Source organism: Canis aureus, chromosome 3 (assembly GCF_053574225.1).
Source record: "Canis aureus isolate CA01 chromosome 3, VMU_Caureus_v.1.0, whole genome shotgun sequence".
NCBI classification, from domain to species: Eukaryota; Metazoa; Chordata; class Mammalia; order Carnivora; family Canidae; genus Canis; species Canis aureus.
In genome coordinates, this window is record NC_135613.1 from 72,108,021 (window position 1) to 72,132,876 (window position 24,856).

A 24,856-nucleotide genomic window follows, 5' to 3' on the forward strand; every position below is an offset into this window, starting at 1 on the left:
TTCAGGCTTCCACAGAAAAGAGGGTGACTCTGAGACAAGCTGGGGCTATAGGGGCACATGCCTGAGTACACCCTGGGATATACACTGGCATCTACTACTAAATTGATTCATGCAAATAACAGCCAACTCTCTATAGAGCCACGTGGAAAATAATCCACAGCTTTCCCCCACCATTAGACACATTTCTAGGGCTCTCTCTGGGTGGTCCAAGTCCCCACCAGATTTGTCCCCCACCACGTTCTCCGCCTCTTCAAACACTATCCATTCTTTTAAAGCCTACCCCAAGTCCCCTATCCTTCATGACCTCCTGCCATGGTCAGCCCCCTCCTGATCTTGAGAACTCATGTTACCTGTCTCCATATGTGGCTTTTGTCATGGGATTCCCCTCTCAAAGGCTGGCTCATTTTTCACGTCCTATTATCACAAAGGGAATGTAAGCTCCTTGACCCTGTCATACACTGCTCTAGTGTCCCCTGAGGCCCCTGTAAGTACATGCTCAATAAAAAACTTCTTCGTAAATCTCTATCAATAAAACCAGTGGTATCTTACAGGTTCTCACAGAGAAGGAACTGGTAAAATGGTTCAAACTCTGGCTCTTTTTTGCTAGGTGAGCCCAACTTACGTAGTATTTCTGAGCCTCCATTTCCTCGTGGGTGCAATGAAAAAACTGACAAACAAATAAATAAGCAAACAAAACAGACTCATAGCTACAGAGAACAAATTGGTGGCTCACAGAGGGGCAGGAAGTAGGGGGACAGGATGGAGAGGATGAAGAGGTACAAACCTCCGGTTATAAAATAAGTAAGTCACAGGGATGAAAAGTACAGCAGGGGGAATACAGTCAATACGGTGTAATAGTTTTGTGTGGTGACATAGGGTAACTATGCTTAGCATGGTGAGCGTTTCATAATGTATGTAATTGTTGAATCACTATGTCGCACACCTGAAACTAATAGAATATTATATGTCAAATATGCTTCAATCAAAACTACAATAAATAAGTAATTGAGCCCTACCTCATGTTTTGAATTCAATAAAATCACATGTGTTTCCACCCACCCCACAAATTTGTTTGGTACTTTTAATGTAACAAAACTCCTTCCTATACACCACCTTACATGAGCCTTGCAACACCCCGCATGAGGCATATTCTGTTAGTATACCTGTTTTACAGGTGGAGAAACAGAGGTCTGGGGAGTTGATGTAACTCTAACCCAAGATGACACCACTAGTAAATACTAGAAACAGCCTTCCAGTGGGGTCCAGCTGACTTCAAAGTCCAGGCTGCCTGGCTGGGACCCCGCTGACAAGGCAGTGCCTAGAAGTGGTGCCTGTTAGGGTGTACTCGGGGTCGTGTGCAGTGAGAGAATGAATATAGAAAGGCAGACATAGGTTCAAGGGTTGTGGTGGTATTCCAGCTAGGGGGTAGCAGCTTTCTCACACTGAGCCCTCACCCATGGCAATAAGAGTACAGGGCTAGCAGGACCTGGGTATGGCATCCCACATGGGTGGTTTTGCCTCAGTCAGGATGCTAACAAATTCAGTTATAGCCAGTCGCCATGGCGATAGTGATGGAGAAGCATCAAGCAATGAGCTCTTCAGGACCCAGCCCTTCTGCTACAGACAGAGAAATAAGATTCTGCTGGCACTTCTTGATTCCCCAGCCTTGAACCACCACTTCCCTCCCCCTCCCCCCAGAAACCAAGCCCTCCTTCTACCAACACCATCACAAGACTATGGGAAGGGGAGACAAAATAAGCGAGGGAAATTCAGGAGAGCCGAGAGAGTGTCCACTGCCTCCAGTGTCTCCCTCACCATTATAAATGCCACCTGCAGATATTCATTGTAAGGCTTCAAGGAGGTGAAGGAGGGGGCAGGGCATGGGTTGATGGACCCTAGCTTGTGTCAGGCATTGTGCTACAACCTCGAAGTCTGTCTCCTTTGATGATCTCACCACATCCCTGATGAGGAAGGTATTGGTGTTTCCGTTTTACAACTAAAGAAACTGAGATTCAGAAGTTGAGCACACCCCAGGGCTTAGCTCAGCCTGACTTTGAACCCAGACCGGCTGGACTCAACATCTGTGACTTTGAAGAAGTAACACGTGCACATTTTATCATCTAACCCTGTGGGGAATGGAGCTGTGGCTGTTGGTTGGGAGGAAAAGCTAAGGAAATGGGACATGTGTCGGGGCAGGACAGGTGCACAGGTGGAAGGTGGGGACTGCTAGGGGCAAAACACCAAAGCCAAAGTTCAACTAAAGTAGCCATGATCCAGCCTAGCCTTCTCTTCCCCTCTGGCCTCTAATCCTCCCCAGTGTCTCCCTCTCACACCCCTTCTCTTGGGAACATGGCAGGATGAAGCAGAAAGGTGAGGTGGGTATATACCCTGGCACCCACTTGGAAAGAGCGACTGGGTGGGTGAGGACAAGAAGGGGGAGCCAAGCAGAGACCATCCCCCTCCCCGCTTGCAGACTTGTACTTAAAAAATCAGGGAAATAATTCAGGGATGGAGAGGATTTATTAAATTGGATAAGTCCTGGCTACAGCTTTCTCTTTAGGCTTTGAGTGGTGTGTGTATTTTTTTTCATTAAGGCTGCATAATAAAATAATTGCATAATTAGTGAGGAATTTGCTACCTTTCAGGGAAGAGTCTTTAATCCCCCTGAAGAACACCTCCCCTCCCCAAAACTCTGTCTCTGTGAGGGCCGAGGAGGAAAAGGAGGGTGGGTGGGAAAGAAGGATTCCTTTCCCATGGACAACCTCTAGACATGAGAAATGAAAATCACTCCTCACCCTCACCCTCACCCTCCCTCCGAACCTGGCTCACTATTCCAGCTGCATCCCTGCTGGCTTGGGTTGGCAGCACCTCTTGGGGGTCATTCTGTCCGCCGCCCTTCTTGACTCCTGTGATGGCCCCCATCAATGTTTCCCAAATGGCTGCTTCGCAGGCTCCTCAGAATCTTGATAAAAATCTTGATGGGTGTCTCTCATGAATAAATAAATAAAATCTTTAAAAAAAAAAATCTTGGTGGATTCCTGGGCTCCCTTCCAATATAATCCAGGGGAGGAACGGAATCGCTGGCTGCTGTGTTTAGCATTACCTGGAGATGGTTATTCATACTCAAGTTTGATTGCCACTCTCCATTCCTAACCTTGTGCACTGGGGCAGAGTGTCAGGAAGAGGAGGATTTGGTGCTAATGGGGGAAGAGCCCAGGGAGGAGAGTGCAGTCCCCTCAGCCTCTCCAGGACATGAACAGGTGGGGACATTTATTTCTTACCCAGCCTAGCTACTGTCCCGTCTCCCACGTATATTTCCCATCTGTATAATGGGGATTGTGCAGAGTCTAAGGCCCCTTCCAGCTGACAGTCTGTGATTCAATGGCCTGTTATCAACCAAGTGCTTATCATCTGTCATCTTCTACTCTGATCTATTATCCCTCCCAGGTCCAGACAAAAGTGACCCTCCGATTTTGATGGGAGAAAGGACAAGTCTGGACAGGTTAATCCTGGAAAGGACTCTCCTCTTCTGATCCCAAAACTAAAAGCTCGGGGCCTCAGCCAAACAGAAACATCCCCGGGAGGAATAAGCAGCCGCTGGCTTCTTTAGGCTATACAGCAGGTTTAACAGGAGGAGGGCAGAAAGAAAAATCTAACACTGCCCAGAGACAAAAGAGGAGAGAGAACAGAAAAATGGAGTGACGTCAGTGGTGTGGGAGCCCAGAGTCCTGAGTGCAGGTGCTGCCTCTGCAGCTGTGAGCTTGGGAAACTCTAGAGGTGAAGATGCCGCCCATCTTTGGTGTCCCAGAAAACATCTTGCTGCAAAAACCCTCCTTCCTCATCTGGGTCTTAGAAGAGACCCAGAGATGCCTGGCCCCCTTCCTATGACAGGGCCAGACGCAGACCCTCAAAATTCCCTTCATTTGCCTCCTAAATGATTAGCCAAACTGCTTGTTCGCACTGAGCAGTTGGAACAAAATGCTGCTTCATCAAACTTTGGTTCTGCTTCTCCCTCCAGGCTCCTGAACTTTGGTCCACCTTCACTCTGAGCCAGCAGACAGCCCCTCCTGAGGACAGGCCAGCCTCGAGGTAAACCATTCTCTGGTCTACTCTCCCATCACATCACCTTTTGCCTCACTGCCCCACACCTGCTTCTTCTAGCCTGTGGACTCCTGTCTGTGAAAGAAAACCCCTGTTGTCCCACTCATTGCGGCTTGGGGTTCTTAGGATCAGATCATTCTCCCGTTCCTATGCTAGGAGGTATCCCCTGCTATCCAAAAGTAAAGCATTCCCATGAAATCTTTTCTAAGTGGAAATGGTACAAAGTGAAGAAGCAATTAATATTAATTTATATGGAAAAATTTTTGAGCATTCCCCAGACCCACAAAATAACCTCTTTAAGGCTTTTCTGATACCTTAGGACACATCTTGCTAAGAGATGCACAAAATAAATGGAGATAATGCTCGCGGACGATTCAAAGCCCTGGCAGCAGGATGCTCAGTGCCGAGTGTAGTTCCCGGGAAGGAGCTTTGGGGGGACTGCTCTCCCCCTTGCTCACGTGCAGCTGCCTCTATAATGGCTCGCCGCAAAACAAATGCTGAACAACGCTTTGGCTTTTTGCCTTTTCTCATACAAGCAAGAATCCTCTTTGGATGCTTTCAGGGAGTGAAGACAGTACTAAAGCAGGTCTTTCGCAAACGTTAAGTGGCCTAACTCGAACTTCCAGAAAGCAGGGGCACCTGCCCTACCCAGGGAAGAATCCTTTCGAATAAAATGTCTCCTTCCCACATTCAGATTTGTTTTTTTATTTGACAATGACCACGGGCAAGTCATTTTACTAGAGTTTCCACATCTGTTCAAGTAGGAAAAATCTACCATAAAGTCGTAAAATGAAAGACAAAGTGTATGTAAAAGCACTTTAGATGCATAAGAGAATCGAGTTCTGGAGGGCGCTCAGGTCGCCCACTCTCGGTTTCCCTCCAAAGAAGATACAGGCCAGAGGCCGCCCTGCTTGCACTCCACCCCTGCTAAAAGGTGCCACCCAAGCTTCCAGGGACAGTTTGGCTGTACGGTTTCAATCCAGAAAGCCACCACTCCCTTCCCCAGGCATATCCATCCCTCATTCATCACTGTCACATCCCGCAGAGGGCTTTTATTTAACAACCAATTTATTTCCAATTTAACTAATCTGGGGATGGGCATCTCTCTCGCAGGCACACCAACGACGCCTGGGTTGTAAATAGACTCTCCGACGAGTGTGCTAGATAATATAAACTCTCCTCACAGCGGCATCAGAAGAGAGGGGAGGGGGTGCGGGGTCAGGAGATTGCATGGTGATAAAATATGCAAACCCCCAAGGCAAACAACTCCTGCCACCCCCCTCTCCTGGCCCTGCTCTCTGTGCTGCTTAGAATTATTTATTTATTTGTCTCACTGATTCCTGGCTCACCTTGAGCCCGGACAAAGGCTTCATAAACAATGTATGAGCTGCTAACTGGGGGCTGGGTGGGAGCACACAGGTGGATCAGGAGGTGGCCATCGGTCCAGCCTCAGGCCAGGCTCCCCTAACCCACCCCGCCTGTAGCCAAGCTGCCTGCACTTGGGTGAGACAAGGGCCCCAGATGAGAGAAATCTTGCTCTTGGAGAAGAAGACTCATCAGCGGTCTACACGGCCCAGGCTGCTCAAGGAATACATATTGATCGCTGGAGATATCCAAGAGCAGAGGGCTTTGTTTACAAGGCCGACAGGGCCTGGGTGAGGCTGGAGGCTTCCAGCGGCCTAGGTGGGCTGAGGTAGATCACCAACAGGCCTGGAGGCCGCCTTGGTGTCACTGCTCCCTGCTCTCCCCCTTTCCCTAGAGTTCCCAGCCTATGTAACGGATCCCTCATAATCTCACACAGAGAGGGGAAGAGGCGTTGCATTAGGAAATCGAGTTTTAGAAAGAGTGGTGGTCACTGGCTGGGTGATTTGGGCTGAGTCACCTGACCTCCGGGCTCAGTGCCATTCCCTGAAATGAAGACCTTGAAGTACTAGATCAGATGATTTCTGAGATGTCTCCCCTCTCGGCCGCTTACAGGTGGAGCCACGGAGAAGGCCACTAGGCTGCTGAGAGATTTATCCTCACCCCAGCCGCACACGGAGGCCTGCCAGCGCGACATTAAATTACACCTCCTAAACTCTGCTTAACTCGGCACTTTCTTGGGTTACCTCAGAGGGCAGAGCAAGTTTATGTTAAATAAACACCACTAGGTTATTAGGAACATATTTATAGTGGTTGTGCAACTCAGGGAATGGGGATGGAGTCCCTCCCAGGCCCAGCCTCCAGGGAGGCCTGGTACTGTCCCCGCTGAGCAGCTCTCTCCACCCCCAGGACAGGAGGCATCCCACCCCAGATTGATTGCTCCCTGATTTCTTCTCTCTGCTACTGCCATAATTCCATGATTGTATCATGCTCCCAGTGTCTGGGGAAAACCAGCTCGCAGGCCCGCTGACTCCATTTAAAAGGATGATGTATGTGGGAACGATTTTTAGCTGGATATCCAACTCAATCCTAAAGCAATTAGAAGAAGGTGTGTTTATTGAGAGAGCCGGGGGCATCCCTTTCAGAGCAGACTTTGGAACGCTGGTTGAATGTTAGAGATACGGGTGGTAGGTGGGAACCCTATCTTAAGAGCAGGGCAAGAGTGTAGGACAACAGGCCCTCCTGGCAGAGCCATCACTCTCTGAGGAGGCTGGGGACAGAAAGAAGAAAGAAGCAGCAAGGCCTCCTTGCCCCTCCCCTTCCCCACCTCCCATTGCTACAGGGCTGGATTCCTCTAGTGGCCAGAAATATTTAATCGAATACTTTTGTTTGGATCTTGCCTCCCTGGTAACCTGAAGATGTTACCATGGCAATCCCTGAGTAATACATCTCGATTATTTATGGTCTTGAAAATAGGGTGAGGAACCACTCCAGGCCCCACAGAAACAGAAGGAAGGTAGAGGCCTCACTTCCTCCTCTCACTGTTCCCAGCAGCCCCAGAAGAAAGGGAGAAAGAAGATGCCAGTTTGGTTAGCTAGTAATAGTTCAAGGCCATTCGGCATGGAAAATCTCCCGTTTCCATTCCCCCTTCGTGCCCCTTGAAGCTTCCCTGTTCCCCAGCCCTTCCATCCAGGGATCCCCACAGTTCTCCCAGACCATGCCCCAAATCCCAGGAAATAGTAGGCCAGGGATGGACGGGGGGCAGTCGAGAGTATCTAGTGACTTGGGCCCCCCATCCCCTTCTAGTGTGAGCTGGGCTGAAATCCCACCCACACCACTATTACTACATCTGTGATCTCAGACACGTGACCTGGCCTTCCGAAGCCTCCATATCCTCAAGTGTAGAATGAGGATAAGAACAGGTCTTATTTCAGAGTGCTTATGAGGCTTAAAGGAAATATGCATATAAAGCTGTTGGTATGAGACCTGGCACATAGCAATTGCTCAATAAACCATAACTGTTCGGGCAGCCCGGGTGGCTCAGTGGTTTAGTGCCGCCTTCAGCCCAGGGCCTGATCCTGGAGACCCAGTATCAAGTCCCACATTGGGCTCCCTGCATGGAGCCTGCTTCTCCCTCTGCCTGTGTCTCTGCCTCTCTCTCTCTCTGTGTGTCTCTCATAGAAAGAAAGAAAGAAAGAAAGAAAGAAAGAAAGAAAGAAAGAAAGAAAGAAGGAAGGAAGGAAGGAAGGAAGGAAGGAAGGAAGGAAGGAAGGAAGGGAGAAAGAAGAAAGAAAGAAAGAAAGAAAGAAAGAAAGAAAGAAAGAAAGAAAGAAAGAAAGAAAGAACCCCAGTAGCCAAATGACACCTGGAACCCCTCAGTCCAATTCAGTACCATACCATCACCCTGTTCCTTCATGAGCCCTGTACTGGGTTGAAAAGTATCCCCTTCAAAATCCATGCCCACTGTGTGAATATGGCCTTACTTGGAAATAGGATCTTTGCAATTACAATGACATCATACTTGGTGAGACAGTGTAGACCAAGGTAGCCCCAGGCTTTCCTGCCCTCAGTCATAGGTTCCTTGACTCGGCTTGGCTTCTGGGCTGTCAGAGGGCATCCTTTTTGCCTGTGCTGGCCTGGCCCTTATTTATGATAAATCTTTAGTACCCAGCAACGCCTGGCACATGCTAGGTGTGAAATATATTTTGAATGAATGAGTGACACTTAGGAGTTCATCATACTAGAATCATGGATTCATGGTATGAGAAACAGAACTCAGAGTATACACAGTCAGGATGGAAAAAGAGCATCCCTCCTCATGTATGCTGACACTTCTGTACACTTAGGGTGTTGTGAGACTGGAAAGTTGTATGTTTTAGACTAAGACTGAACTACCCTCTATTAGAGAAGAGGATGGTGCTCGTGTGTGTGTGTGTGTGTGTGTGTGTGTGTGTGTGTGTGATGTGTCTGCAGGAGTGAGTAGGGGGAGATTAGGGGTAGAAGACTATTGAAGAAGACCACATCACAGGACACCTGGGTAGCTCAGTGGTTGAGCATCTGCCTTCAGCTCAGGGTGTAACCCCAGGGTCCTGGGATCGAGTCCCGCATCGGGCTCCCTGCATGGAGCCTGCTTCTCTCTCTGCCTGTGTCTCTGCCTCTCTCTGTGTGTGTCTCTCATGAATAAATAAATAAATAAATAAAATCTTTAAAATAAAAAAAAAGAAGAAAACTACATCCCTGACAGCAGTGGTAGTAGTGTGGTGGCCATAGTGAGTGAGTGTGTGTGTGTGTGTGTGTACATGCGTATGTGCATGTGTGTGCATGTGTCTGTGCCTGTGTGTGTGTTGGGGAAGGACTGGAGGGAGCATCACACTGTTCACTCTGAAGCCCCTTCCTTCACAGAAGGTACCTGAATAGGTCACAGAGATATGGAGGCCTGAGCAGAGCAGATAAGAAGGGTCTGGAAGATCTAGACCAGTGGCCCCAATCTGTGGTCCTCAGACTCCTACAGGTTCCCACAGGGAGTAATGGGTGCTCGGGAGCTGTTTTTAATATATCTGTATGCCTAGCAGAAACGACACACTTACCAGAGATAAGGATGCACAGACTGCTAACTGAGACATCATTTCTTTGCTTTTGGCTGGAATTATATCAACTCAGTGTGATAACACTACTAATCTCACGCTGATCTGAACCTCTGATTGGCAGTCATACATGGCTTTGATTAATAAAAAATGGGAAAACAAATTATTACTTGATAAATGCAGTTTGTTTGGTAGACAAAAATCTCTAAAAATACAGGGTGCTTGGTGCAGAGGGAGGGAGCGATTACGTGACCATTGAGAATGCAGACTCTGGAGCCAGACACTCAGATTCAAATCCTGGCTGCACAGTAAGTAGAACCCATCTCTTAAATTTCTAAGCCTCAGTTTCTTTACCCACAAAATGGGAGTCATAACAGTATCCATCTCAGAGTTCTGATGAGGATTAAATGAGATCCTGTAGAGACAGTACTTAGCTCACTGTCGAGCACGTAAGAAGCATGCATCATACACCAGCTCTCATCATCATATTCGCTATTACTGCTCTTACTACAAGTGTTCTTAGGATAGGACGTTAGGGGGTTAGGATAGGACGTTAGGGGGTTAGGATAAAAAATCTGGGAAACCTTAGGCTAGTTCATTCCTGAGGTTCGAGATAATAGCCATCACCACTGCTCTCACGATGAGAACTAGGGGCAATTGACCCTCCACCCATAGGTCAAAACTCACCCAAGGGGTAGCAAGTCCTTGGTCCTTGGGCTCACAAGTCCTTGGGCTTTATTCCACCGAGAGGAAACCAGATTGGTCACATGAGGCCAGAAATTAGGAAGGGTGGATTCCAGGCCAGGTGACTGGATGTTAGAGGTAATGTGTTGTTTTCTACTGCTGCGTAACAAATTGCCACAAATGTAGCAGCTTTAAAACATCACTTATTTACTATTTCTCAGTCTGTAGGTCAGAAGTCTGGGTGGGCTCAATCGAGTTCTCTGGTCAGGTCTCACAAAGCTAAAACCAAAGTGTGGGTCAACTTGGTCCCTTACCTGGAGGCTCTGGGGAAGAATCCACTTTGGGTTGTCGGCCAAATTCAGTTCCTGTGGCTGTAGGACTGAGGTCCCCATCCCTTCCCTTGCTGACTGTCAGCTGGGGAACACCCTCTGCTCCCACAGGCTGCCCACATGCCTCAGCCTGGGTGCTGCTCCATCTTCAAGGCAGCAGGACTCACTCAATCCCTCTCATGCTTCCCTTTTAAAAGCCCTTCTTTTAAAGGGCTCCTTTGATTAGGTTAGTCCACCCTGATAATCTCCCTATCTCAAGGTCAACTGTGTCATAATATAATCCCAGGAGTGATGTCATCCTCGCAAGGAAGGGTGAGGATCATTGGGGTCATTCTTAGGATTCTGCCTACTGCATGGAGGATGTTAGGGGGTTAGGTCACCCCCTCCACCGCGGGTTAGGATAGGATATTAGGGGGTTAGGATAGGACGTTAGGGGGTTAGGATAGGACATTAGGGGGTTAGGATAGGACGGTAGGGGGTTAGGATAGGATGTTAGGGGGGTAGGATAGGACATTAGGGGGTTACGTTTAGGATTTGGACATGAGGGCTCTGTAGGGCCCTGTTAACCCCCTGGGGATGGTGTGTTTCCTTCAATTCAAGGAGGGGAAAGTCATTATGAAGGGCTATTGCTAATGCAGGTCAATACACTCCATCCCTGGTTTCCCCCAGGGGAGACTGGAGAGTGGGGCTGATCTGGGTGTTTGTCACCCAGAACTGTGTGCCCGGGGAGGCAGATGCTCATTTGGCTCCTGGTTGCATTCCCTTTCCCTGGTTTTCCCATTCCTCCTTCCCAGTGCAGGCTAAGCCACCTTGTGAGTGCCCTTCCCATCTGGAGGAGGAAAGCCTTTTGTTAGTTAGCCATCTTCTTCCTCTCCTGTGCTGGCTTCCATTCAGGACCTCGTGACTCCTCTGTGGCCATGGCTGGAGCTCCGACTTGGGGTTCTCTCCTGTCTCCTAGGCTGTGGAGTAAGCTCACCTCACGTTAAACCTCACTCATCCAAGACCCCCGTCTCTTGACAGCCGATATTCCTCTAAGGCATTTGTTCCCAATGCACCCTGCCATCATCCTGCCTGCCTCCTGTGTACCAAGCCACATCTTGCATGCCCCAGGACCAGCCCCTTCAGGTCAACCTCCCATTTGGGCCCCTTCTGGAACACATTTCTGACTCCCCATGGTCCCCCAGGCTGGCTGCCCTCTGTATTGGCAGCGTCATGCTACATGGCTCCCAGTCATCTCTGCAGGCCTACCTCCCTGCTTCCACGCTTGTCACATGGGGGCAGGGCCAAGACATGATAAGCAGTCCCCGGTTCTGGCTATGTATCAGAGCCACCTGCGGAATTGGTAGAAACACAGATTTCTGGGTCCCTCACTGGGAGGAGTGATTTGAGACCCTGCTGGCTCCAAGCTCTACTAGCAGGGAGGCAAGTCTGGGTGGCCAGCCAACCGGGGAGCCCTGGCCCTTCCAGATCTCACCTCCTATGTTCTGAAAACCTCCAGGCTACGAACGAGCCAGACAACTCGTGTCCCCCCGCCCCCACCCGAGGCCCCTCAGCTGGACACAAACACCTCTTGAGGAAGAGGCAAGGGCCTTTGCCACCAAGCTCTCTAGAGCATTTTAAGTCATTTCCAATGTCTGTTCCATCTCAGCAACGAGCCTGCCTGAGTGTAATGGCATCCTCCTTGTTCTCTGGGATAAAGGAAAGTGTCCTTTCTGTCATGCCACCTCAACAGGGAGGAGCAGGGGACCATTCCACCAGAGCGGTCCACCAGGACCTGGCCCCTTCCCGCTCCGGGGTTGCCGGGAAGCGGCTTCCAGCCGAGGTGCTCTGAGCAGCCGATTGTCTCGTTTGCCTGGTTGTTATGGAGAGATCCGACACACAGGCAATCAAACCCCTTAGCTCACCTGCCAGAGGAAGAGAGCGAGCGACAAGTGTAATAGTGGGGAGAGAACAGATATTCCATGTCACTCGGCTCACATTATCCCCCATAATGAGCTCTGCCCGACAGCTGCTCACACGGCTCACGCAGGTACCGCAGTGCAGGGAGCCCAGAGGAGGCGTCTCCACTGCTGCAAGTCTGGGGCCGCGCCAGCCTCCTTCCTGGCCCCAGCCTCCCTCTTGCTGAACAGGCCCGGAAACCAAGCCAGCCACGACGTTGGAGGTTTGGCTCCCCGTGGGAATGGACAGAGCTACAAGAGCCTTATGTCCTCGCATCCCTGCTTCTCGGTGGAAACTGAGTCAATCCACCAGTCCCATAGGAGCTGTAAAGGATCTGGCTCAACTCCTGTGTGTGTGTGTGTGTGAGAGAGAGAGAGAGAGAGAGAGAGAGAGGCTGAACTTTGCTGCCCATGTCCAGGAGATAGAGCTCGTGCATCACACAGTGCCTGATGAACAATGCACATTCCAGGAGGGCCAGGCTGTCAGGGAGAGCCAAGACCTGGGTGGAGGCCACAGGGAGGACAGGGGAGCCACACCTGGCTCCAGAGGAGACACCAGACCCTGCTACAGGTATCAGGTGGTGTCTGAAGTACGGCAGGGGAGTCACTCTCCACGGGACAGCTGGTGCCCGCTCTGGCTTGCGGGAGGGCCAGCCGGGTCACAACATCATGTCCCTTCCATGAGCTCCTGTCCCACTTCGGAGAAGCAAGGTTGGGGCTGGGAGGGGGCAGGGCTGGCAAGCCAGACTTGGAAACAGGTCTGTAAGTTCTTAGAGATGTGGAGGTTTCCTAAAGCCTCATAGGTGGGATCAGGAGAGGCGGGTCCCAGTCCCAGCTGCCTTCTAACTGGCCTTCTGGCCACTCAGCCTCCATGCCCAGCTCTTGCCAGCTGCCATTTCCAAGGCCCTGGGTGTTGGGCTGCTCTTTGAACTGGGAGGGGGATCAAGGGCACAGCCTTGTCTTCTCTGGGGCTAGGTTCTAGCCCAGCCAAGGCTGAGGAAGGAGGCAGGGAGAGGCAGGGGAAGCTTCCTTCTTTCACTAATACAATGTTGATTCGCCCAGTGGCTCTGACAGCGAGCTTAGTGTCCCCTGGAAAAGAAGCTCTCTCCCCAGCTCCCACATGGGATTTCCCCTGGAGCCTGCGGGTGGCAAAATAAAACAAAACTATCAATTCTTTAATTGTATTCTTTTTCTTCCCCAGAGCACCATAAACCCATTCTTGGCTAACTCCTGGACCTGCCGTTCCCCTCCCACTCTCCGCTGTGGCAGGCAGCCTGAGAGACTCAGATGAGGGAAAGCTCTGGAGAGCTCGGGAAGGGTCAGGAGCCCAGAGAAGAAGACAGGCCCACCCCTCCCGCTGCCGCTGCCCAGGCTGCAGATCTGTCTGCCCCTACCTCCTCACCGGCTTCTCTCCTGCCCCAGCCCGCGGTGGGGCTCCTCAGGCCACTGGGCCCAGTGATTCCGAGCCCCAGTCTGCTGGGCCTGTCCAGCTGGACGCTGCAGGATGCAAGAAGGGGAGGGAGAGGGAAAGAAATAACCTAGGGAGAGAAAGAAGCAAGGCCTAGGAAGAAATCTCAGTGGTTTCTGAGCATTAAATGAGTTGGTGTTTAAATGAGATGCAAATGACATGCAAATGAGCCTCTAGTACTTTTGAAAAGAAGCACCAGCGTTTTAGCTTAGAGAATAGCTGTTAATCTCTCTGCAGCCAGAGACATCAGAGTGAGTGACCTCTCCTCCAGGACTCTCCACCGCATTTAGGAGTTGCCTGAGCAACCCAAAGCCAGGCCCCTGCCCCCCTAGGGCCATCCGGGAACCACCTGCCCCTGTGCCCCAGACTCCCCAGGTTCCCCAAGGAGCATCTGCCAACAACTTTTCTTTCTTTGATCCCCCACAAGTGAAAAGGGTGAGGGGCAAAAGCACACTCCTAGATCTAGAAGTCACAGCACCACACAACTCCAGTGCAGGGACAGTCATAGGCTCTGACCAAGGCCCCACAGCAGTTTTCCGTGCTGTGACCTAGCACTCGGGTCTCTGAGACCCACCCCACTCCTGCTCTAGGTCACCATCTCACCGTGACCTCCCTGCCCCTCTGTCCTGTGAGATGGGCAACTGCACATACGAAACAGGGCCAGACAGCATCCAAAGGAGATATCACTTGGGTCTCGCATCTGGAACTTCGGCGCAAGATTTCTGTCCACATCTGGGGCCCAGAGGAAGCAGGCCGACACAAGGGTAGCTCTCCCCACAGACTCCACACAGTTCCTAAGCACCTCAGAGCCCCCACGGACACCCCACCAGTAATGCCCCCTGCTTTCCCCATTCCTTTCCAACTCAGACCTTGCCCAGACATTCCTGGAACTGGGTCTTCACGCCCCTTCCCCAGGACCCTCTAGGTCTGAGGCTGGAGTCTGGGAAAGCCAAAAGAGGAAAGTGATCAAATGGTAGAGCAGAGAGAGAAAGGCAGAGAAGAGTGTCGCTTGCTGGCGCTTGGGGCAAACTGAATCAGCCTTTCCCAGATCTCTTAGGGACTTGAGATGCCAGAAGAGACCTCCAGAGGGCAAAGGGGAGCTGGCTGAGCCTGCAGAAGACCAGTAGTCTGGGAGAGAGGTAAGTAGGGGAAGGGGAAGTTGGGCCACTTGATGGAAGAGACTAGCACAGACTACATACAGCCTGTTCCTCTGGAGGGGCTCCCCAGGCCGTGAAATGCTGGGCTTCCAGAGGAAGAGTTAACCCCCCACTCGTGTCTCCTTTGGCAGGCTTTGGCACCCCTCTTCTCTCCCTCAGCTCTCCTGCTAGCCCTCCTGTGCAGTCAGCGCCAACCCCAGGATGCAGGCCCCCCAGGTGAGCACAGGCCAGAGATGAGGCTGGGGATAACGAGGCATCGGGCCCTGACATTCGTGCACTCAGAGCTCTCTCTGACAGGGACCCCTTTAGCTCAGAGCTGGGCCCCTGGTGTGCCTGGTAAATGCCTGATAAATGAGTATGAGAATTGATTGGCTTATTAATTATTGCTGAAGACCTTCCAGCTAGCAAATTCTTGCCCCCTTCCTGGGCCCTGTAGTCACCCCACAGAGCCACTCTTCCCACCCAGTCTGCACATCCAAGTAGCAGGATCAAATTCTAGATCCAGGGATGCCTGGGTGGCTCAGTGGTTTAGCGCTGCCTTCAGCCCAGGGCTTGATCATGGAATCCAGGTATCGAGTCCCACGTCGGGTTCCCTGCATGGAGCCTGCTTCTCTCTCTCTCTCTGCCTATGTATCTGCCTCTGTGTGTGTGTGTGTCTCTCATAAATAAATAAATAAAATCTTTTTTTAAAAAAATTCTAGATCCATAGCTAGCGAGAGGAGGTGCACGGGCTCTAATGATGGGCACATTTTCTGAATGATGAACCTCAATCCTGACCTCCGAGCAGGCTCTAAAAATGCAGGCGTCAGATGCCACCTTCCCGATCGTCCAGGCACCTGATTCTGTGGCCAGAGTCTCACCTACTCCTTTAGAGTCTCCCCTTGGGACAGAATACAAATGACAAGCTGCAAATTCCATTTCTCTCATCTTCAGATTCAGGCCGAGAACCTGAACCCCAGATGACAAGGCCCATGGCAGAGTCTTCTTACTAAGGACATCAGCTCTCCAGCAGAGGGAGGTGATTATCCCCACCCAGGAGGGCCAGGCAGAGGGGAGAAGGTGGGGCTTCCGGGAAGATGAAAGGGATAATGGCTAGAATTTTCCATGTGCTCCTATCCCCCCACATACACCCCGAGCTTCGCTTTGCTTCTGTTCTTCCTCAGACTTCTGTCAGCACTGGGAAGAACAGAAGCCTCTTTGTGGGCAGCCACTGGCCCAGAGTCCAGGTAGATTGTTATCATCCAAACTGGGGATCTTTCAAGAGTGAAAGGGAGTGGAATTAATTGACCAGGACAGCAGGTGCAAACCTGAACCGTCCTGAGCAAATGGGGATGATGGTCATCCCCACCACGGCTACTCCATGGCCCGGCTCTCTCACAGATCATCTGAATTATCTGAGTGTCAACAGTGATGGCCACTGTGGCCTCATCTGATGGCTTCATCCATAGGGGTGTGGAGATCAGATAGTCACATGAGACTGGGGACCCTGCCTAGCAAAATAGATGTTGGAGGAGGGAAGACAGAGAACCGGGCCGCTGTCTGGCACACAGTTGATATTTTCCACTCATTAATTTGGTAGGCATTTACAAGGCTACAGTGTGCCCAGCAGAATCCTGGGTACTGGAGAAGTGTCGGCAGTTAACACGGACAGTGACCCTGTCCTCCTGGAGCTTACTGATCACTGTAACTATTAAACATCGGTTATAAGATCAAATCAGGTTCTAAACAAGGAAACGCTGGTGTCCTGGGATCAGTCAGAAAATACAAGGCCACACCTTGTCTAAGGGAAGTCCTGACTGGTTCTACTTTTTTTTTTTTTTTTAAGATTTTATTTATTTATTCATGAGAGACACAGAGAGAGGCAGAGACACAAGCAGAGGGAGAAGCAGGCTCCCTGGGGGGAATCCCTTTGTGGAACTGGATCCCAGGACCCCAGGATCCCAGCCTGAGCCAAAGGCAGACGCTCACCTACTGAGCCACCCAGGTGTCCCAACTGGTTCTATTTTTATTCAAATCAGTTCAGTATGGAAGATCAGCACTTGGTATGTGACTTTGAGCAATTTATTTAACCTCTCTGAACCATGATATCCTCCTTGAGAAAAGGGGGATGGATGATACCTACTTTATGGAGTTAATGTGAAAATACTTTAGAAGAATAAAGTAGTAAAAGAGTACAAGCATTTGACTCAGTGTTCCTGAGTTTGAATTTTGATTCTTCCAATTACTATGTGACATGAGGCAAAGCACCTAACTTCTCTGTACCTCACTTTCCTCCTCTGTTTCCCAGGACTGTCATGAGGATAAAACGTGTTAATAAGCATAATGCACTTAGACCAGTGTCTACGATACAGTAGGTACTCTGTGAATTTTTTTTTTTGTAAAGATTTTATTTATTTATTCATGCGAGACAGAGAGAGAGAGAGAGGCAGAGACACAGGCAGAGGGAGAAGCAGGCTCCATGCAGGGAGCCTGACGTGGGACTCAAACCCAGGTTTCCAGGATCATGCCCTGGGCCGAAGTTGGCGCTAAACCACTGAGCCACCTGGGCTGCCCTACTCTGTGAATTTTTAAAAGGTAAGAGAGCCACCTATGATCTCTGCTAGCTTGAAAAAACTGAAATGTTACTGAATTAAGCTGATCTCGTGGGCTCTTACCTGTAAATGATCCAAGCCATGGGCTCCCCTCCACATGGCCCCCAGTTGGCCTGTGCATCATGGGCCAGAGACTGGGGGTCAGCAGACAGACTGTGCACTAAGAGGAGGAACCAGGGCAGGAGCTGACCTGGGAACCCAGGATCCTGAATCCAATCCAAACCCCAGGCCTACCTACCCTTCACTCTCCACTTACCCACCTGGGGAGTTGAAAAACCAGACAGATTCTCCTCTCAAATGGGCTTAGGCACTGTCCTTTCGGGGACAGTTTCTCAAGGTCATTGCAAGCAGGGGATCCGATGGCTCCACTCTGCAGCCTTCCTCTCCAGAAGAGACGCAACAAGTCCCGAACTCCAGCTTCGAGAATTCAAGATGTATTCGGTTGACTTATAGTCAACACCCCCCACCACCACCACCACCCACCTGGGGCTGGGAGGCAGCCTCCGTGCAGCAACGCTGTCAGGAGAGCCCATCTAGCCCCGGCTTGACATTTCAGCAGCCCGAGACCCGGAGATAAAAGTTGTCACTGAACAAAGTTCATTTCCCCCTCCCTTTCCTTTCTGGAGGCTCGATAGACATCAGTGTGGGCGCCAAGATGGTCCTCTCTACCTTGCTGCCGCCAAGATTCCTGCTTTTGGGGGGAGGAAACCTTCACAATTGATGATTACAAAGAAGCAGTTTATCACCTGTGCTTTTATGATTGCAGCGACTAAGGGGAAAAAGATGTCCTTTCAGATAAGCATTTGAAGGAGGGGGAGAAAGATTTTCAAAGCCTCCTTTGTTCTCCTCAAGAACCGTGCCATGGAGCTCTGGCAGGCAGCCCGGGAGAAAGGAAAATTTTAAAAACACAATCTGAGCTGGCTTCCAAGCCACTGCACCATCCCTGTCATCAATTAGGGCTGTTACTTAACAAGGAGTTTGGACCATTGTCTCATCCAGCGCGCTCTCCCTAATTGAATGTGGACTTGTGATGAATTCTCTGGAAAAGCTCCGTGCAAGGAGGTTGCCACCTCGGCCCCCTGACACTCGAGGCCAGCTCTAGCGGGGGCTGGCGTGGGCCTCTGGGGCCTGGTGCTGGCAGGGAGATAAGAGAGGGACCTTTCTGAGGCCCCTCGGTGCAGGCAGGGAGCACAGACCTGTAACTCAGAGGAGGGCAGCCTTCCAGTTCAGGCTGGGAACTCAATTTGGGAGCCAGGGAGAAGATGGGAGGTGGAGTCCGTGCCCCCAATGACCTCAGCCCTGCCCGGCAAAGCCCCCTCCCCCAGGTTGTGAAGATGACCCTCACCAGGACACAGAGAACTTCTGGGGCCTCAGTCCACAAACAAGTGGGTTGAGCTGCTACCAACTTAATAAATATTATGTTCAAGAAGCCTATACACTGTCAGTCACAGCCCTGCCACTGCCAACAACCAAGAAATGACCACTTGCCTTAGCAAACTAAAGTTCTGCTCCTCCACGGTGTACAATGGAGAGAACCCTTGGGGATGAAGGAAGCTGGATCTCATGGTGCCCTGGATCACCTAGACCTTTGGGAATGATAAAGTCCTGGTGTTCAGGATGCTCCCCACTCTATCTTGCAATCCCAAGTGGAGGCATGAACATTTTCTTTGCTCTCTACAGTATAGCTAAGATCAAGCTGAAATGGTTAAATAAAACTTTAATCAAAAGCTCCGGAGAAACAAAAGGGAAAAAAAAAAAACAGAAGAATACAAAACCAAATCATCTGGTTCATGTTCAGTTTGGAGGTTTCATAGGGTTTCTCACCTCCAGGATGGACTCCTGGCTTGGACCCTCGCTGGAGGCCATCTTTCCCCTGCACATCCAGGATCCTGGAGGCGCATATCCAAGTAAGTGGGATAGGATTTACCCTCCAACCTATCTGGGACCTGCCTTCTGAGTTCTATCCCAGAACCCATCTCTTGCCTGGACAATTAAGGCAGGGACCATCCAGCAAATATCTCCAGGAGGGAGCACATCTACCCACCTGACCTTGCAAGCCTCAGTAGCCTGAGCATATAGGAATGCAGCCCCATGACCTCACACAGGGTCAAGAAACATATATTTAACACAAAGGATTAAGACTCAGTCTTCAGTGTGGTTTCCTACCCATCATCACTCCTGTTCTCTACGGCAATAAAGCCCACCCTGCTTGGCTGGAGTCCTAATGTTCCTGGCTAGCTCTCGCCAACCCCCTGCCCCATGCAGGGGTCTGGAAGCACTTCTCTAGGACTCATTATCTGCTGGCAGAGTCCCGACACTAACCAGATGAACCATCCGCATCTACAACCCCTACCTGATTTCCTGTACTAACAACTCCTGACCCCCCCTACTGCTGTTCCCCACCCCAGCTCAGTGTAGCCGTTGACACCAACCCAAGTAAAGCCTAGGGTCATCCTGAGTCTTCTTAGACTCTATGAATGGAGTATCTAGTGGCCTTCACCAGCAGCCAGCCACACTTCTGAGTGAGTGATAATCAAGAGGTAACCAAACAGTAAGCTCTTCATTCTCCAGAATTTTCCTCCAGAAGAACATCTTACAAATTTCTATCAAAGAAGAAGAGGCCCCCAAGAGGTCTGGAAGTGAACAGAACTGTTCTACATGAAGCAAAGTTTAGGATGTGTTTGATACTCTGAAGAGGGAAGAGGAAAAAAAGGAAACAAGAGAAAGAGCTGGCCAGATCGCCACAAGTTCTGTCTCACCTACTGCCCTCTCTTCAAATCTTGCCTCCCCTAATCTTCAACAAGGCTACAAAACTCAGCAAATTCTGGAAGGGACTAAAAGGCATACAGAACCGAATGAGGGAGAAAATACAGATATGCCCTAGGGAGTAGAGCATCAGACACAGGAAAAAAAATAAGCAAAAACTCAAGAAATCCCAAGTTCATGTCACAGAATTGAAATTCCAGTCAAATTTAATGGATTTCTAAATGTCAAGAGGTCTCAGCTCAGATGTTACAGTGTAATTATCACAGCCACCATTTTCCTGAGCACCTACTATATGGCAAGTTTTTGCGTGCTTTTTTCAATCCTCATAATAACCCTGTGAGGTATTATACCCATCTGAATGATGAGGAAACAGAGGTTCAGGGTGGTTAAGTAACTTCCCCCAAATCACTCAACTACTGCATGGCCGAGCCAAGATTGCTACCCTGGCCAATGGAATCCAAAAACCACGTTCTCCTCTATGATATGTTAGACTCTGGAGATCTTCCACGTTCATCTTGGTCTCCTCCCATCTGCTCCTGACAACCCAGTAGGGAGCCGTAGTGAAATCAACTCTGTCAGGCCACCGGCAGTCACTCAACAAACATTTCACAAAATCTTACCATTTGCCAGGAATTATGCAAGAGATGGAGGACACAAATACAACACAAACAATGGCCCAGGGCTGGGTGTCCTGGCAGACAAGCATCCACAGAGCTTTGGGATGGCATAAGGTTCTGTCTTGGGGCAAATAGCAGAGAACAGGGCATTTGGAATACAGGGAGCTTCTTTGGCCAAAATGGACCACACACAGTCTCCTGATGCCAAACAGCTGAGCCAAGAGACCCTCTAAGGAATGACTTCTTTTTTCTTTTTCCTTTTAATATTTTATTTATTTATTCATGAGAGACACAGAGAGAGAGACATAGAGACACAGGCAGAGGGAGAAGCAGGCTCCCTTCAGGGAACCCGACGTGGGACTTGTTCCTAGGACCCCAGGATCGTGCCCTGAGCCAAAGACAGATGCTCAACCACTGAGCCACCCAGGCGCTCCATGACTTTTCTTTTTTCCACTTTACCCCTTTGCCAACAAGGAGAGAAGAGAAAGTGTAGGTTCAACCCTACATGGAAGGAAAGGAAAGATGAAGCTCACATTTTCTGAGTATCTCCCATGTGCCAGGCACCCCCTCCGACCTCACAGCAGCATTTTGCTGAAGGAGACGCAGACTGGCTCCGTAATTTAACCTGGGTCATTCGGTTGGGAAAGGCAGAGCTGGGTTGTAGCCCAGTCCTGCCTACCCCAAAGCCCATGAATAATCCTTCCACCACACAATGCCTCGGCACCTCCGGGCAGAAGCTGCTGGACATCCACCTGAATCGAATGGTTGATGAAAATGTGGCCCAGCAGGTAGCACATGTTACAAGGAATCATGCCAAACCCACCGCTGCTGGGACCCTCCCCAAGTCAGAGGATAGGAAATAATGAAGTGTGTGAGGCCTGGGGTTGCACGCCTGTCCATGCTCTTTGGCCTCCTCTGCTTCAGAAGACCATCCCCCAGGCTCTGTTGACTGCCCTCATCCCCACCTCCCCTTCCCACCGAGGAAATCTAAGCACCAGCCTCAGGAAAATGTCAGCCAGGCCTGGCCAAGCATATGCCTGTGTCATTGGCACCCGCAGGGAGCTCCAATAGTCGGAAGGTGGAGGGACCCGGTGCCAGGGGCGGGGCAGATGGCATCACGACAGCCTCGTCACTGCTCTGAGAACCCTCAGACCCACTCTTGGCTAACTCTCTGAAACAAGGGCTGCCCACGAGCCTCATCCCCCATGCTCATGGCAACCCACCCAGCCTGCAATGCCATGCCAACCCATGAGCTGCCAGAAACACTACCACAGTTCGATTCCCTCTGCCACCTGCCTGTTGTCACTCTTCATTGAGCATCGTCGGCCTTCCACGGGGCTGCGCTCCCAGGCTCCAGGCTTCCAATCTGCTCTCTGGGAGGCTGACAGAGGATGAGCAGGGTTGGGGGAGGCCTCCCTTCCTCACTCCCACCAGCTCCTTGCCCAGGGCCTGGATGTTGGAACAAGTGCTAGGAACCCAGATGGCAATTGCTGCCATCTAATTATGCGTGCATATGATATTAGCCAAAAGCATTTGACTATCTCCTGCGGTCTCCGGCAGATCAAATGGAGAGGCGCACAGGTTCGAGGATTACTCCAGCAGGGTAATGGCTGACAAGACTGCCTGCTGCCACCTACACAGCCACCGGCAGGCTGTCTTCCCCTCATCAGAACCCTTACTCCTCACCCGAAGGAAAAGGAAGAACTGGGCGCTCAGGCCTCCTGGGACCAACATGGGTTGGAATCCCTCATGGCTCATGGCTCATGGCTCATGGCTCCTGGCCTTTCTCTGACCTGTCCTACTAGTCACCATATTGAAGAGAGCTTGCACTTCACCGGGGCAGGAGCAGGGGATGCGTGTTTTCTAAGAATGGCATTTATGTGCTCGGGGTGACCCTCATCTTCATCTAAGACTACCATCTCTATCTGCCAGTTGAGAACTCCTGGTCCAGAATGAATCTTCAACCAACGTGACACTCACTTGCAGTTAATGGGAAAGAATCCATGTCTTTGCCCAGCCCTGGGACAGACACCCTTGCCCAAACATTGGGGCAAAGACACCCTCAGTTTCCTGAAGCTCAGATACCCTGTCCGGTTCTGTTTTCTTCCTGGAACTTAAACTACTTAGGTACATGCTTTGCACACATTAGGGGCTCCAGACATGATTCTTGAGCTCAGCTTCACAACTCTGGTCAGCTGTTTCCTGGTTACCTACTGTATGACAGGTTCCATGCCAGAAGATGGGATTCATACTTGAACCGAGCGCTGTCCCTGCCCCCACAGAATTCTACATCCAACTCATTGACACGTCACTAGAGATGATTAGAGTGAAGGGAAGAAGGACCCCCAGGAAAGGGAAGGACAGGTAGGAGCTGAAGGTAGACAGTGGCCTGAATCACCACAACAGGAGAAGTTGAGGTGAAATCTCAGCAAGGACTTCCCAGGATGTCAGCATTTGCATTGCAGACAAGTGTTCTTTGTACCCGTTGTGTGGGAGGCAGGGAGCTCACAGATCTGAGGCTCTCTGATCCCAGGTAATGTGTGGAAGTCCAGGGATTAGAACATATGTCAAAGGTAACTTGGCTTCCTGTACTCATCTCGCTTAAGAAGCAAGAGAGTGGCATGGAGGAAGCACTATGGACCACAGCAGTCAGGAGGCCTCTGAGCTGTTAGAACGCAGCAGACAAGTGCAGGTCCCTGAGAGCAGGATGGGGAAGGCAGGAAGGGACTGGGAGCCAGCACTTACCTGCCCCCAGGGGTGCCAAGATGCTGTGGAAACTGATGTTCCGAAGATGAAGGCTCCTGATGCTCAGTCTGGTGAACAAGCAGGTACCATAGGACACAGCTGTCTCCAGTATCCTTCCAGGGTGAGTTCCAAGATGTAGAGGGCATGACCTTTGGAAGGCTCCCATTTAAGGACTGGGATTCAACTGAAACCTGGAATGGAGACTGGTGGGCACAGAGCACAAGGCTGTAAGCCCACTGCCAGAACAAGAACTCAGGCATGTAACCAAAGTCATCAGAACTGGCACATGACATCGATGTGGGACCAGCAAAGAGGAGGCCAGGGTCCTCACACAAGGCCTTTTGGAGCAGCCCTCCTGCTCACAGATTTGCTCTGGCTCCAGACACAGGATATGGCTCCCCTTAAATGAAGGACCAGCAGGGCAGCTATGGACAGGACCTGCTAGAGGCTGGGGTCCTAGGCGGGGTCCTAGGCAGGGTCCAGGCACGGTCTTCCCAGAACAGGTGGGACTTCAGTTGAGTGTTAAAGGAGAAAAAGAGAGGGGAGAAAGATAGTAGAGTGAGAAAAGATACAGAGGTGGGGGGTTTATGGCATTCTTCTGGTCCAGTCAGGAAAGAAAAAAAAAAAAGACAGTCTACTAGAATAGAATATTTAGGACAATGAGTAAGAGCTAATCACATCTGGGAACCAGGGCTAGATCACAAGGGGAGATATTGGGAATTCTTCTGGAGGAACTCTAGAACCAATGAAAGGATATATAGAGGGTGGAGGTGGAGGAATGTATATAAAGGAAGTAGCCCCATAGGGTCTCACATCATCTATGGAAAATCCAAGGAGAGAGTAGGAAACCTCTCATTGCGGCTGCTTACCAGGTGGAGAGTTCTAGGTAGGAAGGGATTGACCCAGGCCTTGACCCTGTGTGTGTGTGTGTGTGTGTGATTGTGTGTGTGTGTGTGTGTATAGGACGAAGTGCCAGAGAAGCAGAACCATGCTTACATGCCACCCCACACCTGGCTTTGGGTCTAGGGCTCGGCTTTGGGATTAGCTGTGGGATAAAGACAAAGCAACATCAATTGCCAGTTCCTACTTTCCCCTCCAACAGCCATCTCCTCCCTACCCTCCTCTTCCTTTTCTCCTGGTCTCCGCAGAGGATGCCTTCCCTGCTTCTCCCGGCTCCCCCTGCTGCATGACTGCCTTCCAGCCACAGTGAAGCGGGTGTGTCAGACTGTAGATCACCACACAAGGGTTGACACCTCGTGGGTAATGAAGAGAGAAAATGCATCAGGGGTGTTTAGGGGAGATGACAGGTGATCACAGAGGCCTCCTCCTTACCCAGATGTATTTTGTCAACTGATCACTCAGCAGACCAGAGAAAGAGCTCAGTCAAGCCCCCTGGGTGCTCTGGAGGGATGGGGGCTCTTTTGATCCCAGACGTGCTTAACTCTGGCCTTAGCCACACTCCTGCTGCTCCCCTGGTGGGGTGGAACTAGGAGGGGACAGGCTCCCTTTGAAGCT

General features: G+C 50.6%; 1 long non-coding RNA gene across 2 annotated transcripts in view; it reads right to left on the reverse strand.

The window, feature by feature from the left end:
• LOC144311308 (uncharacterized) overlaps positions 1-17,883 on the reverse strand; it is a 205,647-nt gene extending 187,764 nt beyond the window's left edge. The window contains exon 1 of one of the 2 annotated variants that reach the window (XR_013376877.1): positions 17,474-17,883. This is a non-coding gene — a long non-coding RNA (uncharacterized LOC144311308). The remainder of the gene's footprint in view (positions 1-17,473) is intronic. The other variant, XR_013376876.1, reaches the window with a different exon arrangement.
• Between the last annotated feature and the right edge of the window lie 6,973 nt (positions 17,884-24,856).